General features: G+C 33.2%; 1 protein-coding gene across 3 annotated transcripts in view; it reads left to right on the forward strand.

Annotated features, from left to right (window-relative positions):
- Positions 1-3598, forward strand: part of LOC108745579 — a 126426-nt gene that overhangs the window by 5383 nt on the left and 117445 nt on the right. The window lies entirely within an intron of this gene.

The raw sequence follows: 3598 nt of genomic DNA on the forward strand, positions 1-3598 counted from the left end.
GCGTAATTGGCTTCTTAATTTCATTCTTCAATGATTCCATGCTTCTCTGAAATCTAAAGATACGCAGATGAGCGAAGGATACGCAACATAATAACTCTTTGTATTTAGTATCTCATTATGCTAAGTATTTATCACATTAAACTGATGAATAATATCCGCGGTATAAAAAATATTAATTAGTTCACAGATCCGTTAAAATAAGTGTATATACAGTTACTAAAATATGGAGATTGAATAGTTACAAGGAAAGAACGGTTTTGCGGAAGTATCTAAAAATTTAACTAGACTAGCTATGGCTAAAATAGCTAGACATAACTGAAAATAAAATAATTGTTTGGACCATCAAAATAATTATATAAGCCAAGCTAGTTGCTAGAATGTCAAAACTTTTTACAGCATTGTCATTAATGTTGAAGGGTTCTAATATAATTATTTTGATAGTATATATTTTGATATTTTAGTTCAATAAAATTATTTTAGATCTGTATCTGATTAATTTTTCAAGATACTTCAATAAAACCGTTTTTTCCATGTACAAATTAAGTAACATCCGCTTATTACGTTTAGGTTCAGTCTGTTTTAAAACTCTATTATTAAAATGGTTAAGTTTTTTTAGCTTGCGAATCTTTAATTTGCAATAAATTTCGACTAAGGATTAAACTTGTTACAACCCTAAACTGCGCCTGACTAAAGACGCTTCTCCCTTTACTAAATGTTAATAAGATTTTTTTTTATGTCGTGTGAAACCTCTTATAATGTGAAACTATAACTCCAGTTTGTTCGGTTTACACATAAATCCAAGTCCTTCTAATTCACATGCATTTCGCATAATTCGTTTTATCAACGACACTCGATATTGATTTACTGAACGAAGTTCTTTCGTATTTATCTGTTATATACTTCACAAGCAATATAAAGTTCTAGTATTATCGTAGTTATTGTGGAACTTTTAAATAATGTTAACAATTGGATTAGAAGTCCAACAGTAGAAACATTAAATTTTCGAGTATTGGAGGATGTAATGTTCCTAAAATTGTGTCTTACTCTGAGACAAGTAACATACTAAATTGAAAAACTTCTCTCTAAAGAAATAGAATTCTTTTAAGATTCGAGAAAATGCACTTTCTCTGACATTCTAAAAATTAATTCAAGAGGGAGTCGGATTTATGTGTAAACCGAACAAACTGGAGTTATATAGTTTCTCACGATTTATAAGAGGTTTCACACGATATAAAAAAAAATCTTCTTAACATTTAGTGAAGGGAAAAGCGATTTTAATCAGGCGCAGTTTAAGGTTGTAACAGCGCAGTTTAATCCTTAGTCGAGCGAGAAGCTTACTCCAAATCTTGAGACATCTACTTCTTACACTATTAAAGTAATATTAAATAATATTCAATAATATTTAACTATAAAAGATAAAGGAATATGTGTGTGTTTTAAAGTCAATCAAAGTTAAAAGTACGGAGCAATCAAATCAGCTTGTTCCATTTACGTGAACGCGTAAAAACATTTAAATAGCTGCGGAACGTGTTGCGCTCTGTTTGTCCGCTGACGGTACGAAAATAGATTGCCCAGATAAGGATTAAATCAAGTACTCTGAGTTAATCCGCACAAACGGATGTTACGAATTCTCAAACGGAACGTTTCGCGAAAGAAGCTTCGTTTTTTTCGCGTTCTTGTAAATCAGTGTACAATTTCCTTAAGGTTTATTCGGTAAGCGCAAATTACACGCGTTTCGTCCGCAAACACGCGCCAACGATGCTATACATCCGCCTGTACAATTATCCCGCACTGGTTTCCGAGAGCAAGGTCAGTGCGTGCTAGAATCTTACTGGCGCAACGTCGTGTGCCAATTCCGAAGTACCTTCTATAAGTCGTATGAAACGAAGATGAAAACAAGAAACATACTAGTCAAAACGGCATTTTTAAGGGGATGCTAGAGTGATCAAATTATCGACAACACAGTCATATAAAAATTTCCAAATTGACTCAACGAAATCAAAAATCCTTTTACATGATTAAAGCAAACGCAAAATTAGATGGTGATGCAGTGAACTTTATACTAAAATCGAAAAAAAGGTACAAACTTACTTAACTTTTTTTTAAATTTTAGTTTAAAGTCTACTGCACCATCTACTAATTTTGCATCTACTTTAAAAGGATATTTGATTCCGTTTAGTCAATTCGGAGATTTTTATATGACTGTCGATAGTTTCCCTCCAGGTCGCTCCAGTATCCCTTTAATTATCTTAATTCAGAGACATTCTGACTGTGTTTCGATATATACACTGAACAATTTTTAGTACACACAACGTGAACTGTAGATTTTCAATACTAGCAATGTGTATATCAGAACAGGTCTTCATAGAGGCGCGATTGCCTTCAACTGATAAATGCATAAACATTATTTCCTCAAAACGCATTTCTGCTGTCTCTTTTTTCTAATTATCTTGGAGACTTTCTATACAGGCACAATTGCTTGATTCGATAAACATTACCTCTTTTCTCTATAAATCTATATCATATGAAATTAAGATAAAAATGAGAAATGTACTTCTTCAAAAGAACGAACTATTTTTCAAAACGGCATTTTTGCGTAAATATTTCTTTCTAATTCGGAGACGTTCTATGGAGACACGATCACCTCAAACTGATAAACGCTATTTCTTTTCTGTAAATTTATAATCATATGGAATTAAAATAAAAACGAAAAATATATTATTACTCCAAACGGAACTTTTGCGTAAATATCTTTTCTAGTTATCTTAACTCTTAGTACACACAATGATTTTCTAATCCTTTATTGCACACGATGGATCGTTCATGTCTTAGGTTAATTTTTATCATTTTAACAAATGTATAAAAACTATTAAGTAATTCTTATACTTTAGACAATATTTATACTATTGTGTATTTAAAAAATTGTATATATGTAAGCGTTATAACTAATTATTTGATGCTTCTAGTTTTTCAAAAAAAAAAAAGAAAATGTACAGGATACAAATGATTCAATCGTGTGTACTAAGGATTATTTTCAGAGATAATTCGAAAATATCGTATAGAGATAGACAGACGATTACCTCGAACTGGTAAACACACTAGCGTTACCTCTTTTGTAAACTGTATACAAAATTACTTAGAGGAGCAATTTTCTTTTAACAGAAATTTACAAAAGAGCTGGAATGATTCCAATGAACTTAACTCAAACAATATCTAAGAATACGATTCAAGAATTATCCGAAAGACAAGAAATAACGCTCGAGAGTTCCGGGAAAGTTCAGAGTAAAGAGAGGGGGGAAGAAAAAGAGGACACATGATAAATACAGGTTTTCAAAGAACCATCTTAATACCCGCGCATTCCGGTACTCTAGAGTAAAAATTCAAGAAGTGACATTTTCCGAGCTGTAGGAACACCCGGTAGATCCGCAATCGAGTCCAAAACTCACGGAGCGCGAGTTTAATACTCCCCTTCTTATATAAACCGTGTGTGCCGTTGTTGCTTCCGACTACGCGGTGCTCCAGTGTTATATACTATGTCGGAGATCGCGCGCGTGAGAGCGGCCGCTGCCGCCGCCACCACTGCCGGCGGCGGCGGCGG

Source organism: Trachymyrmex septentrionalis, unplaced genomic scaffold (genome assembly GCF_001594115.1).
Source record: "Trachymyrmex septentrionalis isolate Tsep2-gDNA-1 unplaced genomic scaffold, Tsep1.0 scaffold14, whole genome shotgun sequence".
Classification (NCBI taxonomy): domain Eukaryota; kingdom Metazoa; phylum Arthropoda; class Insecta; order Hymenoptera; family Formicidae; genus Trachymyrmex; species Trachymyrmex septentrionalis.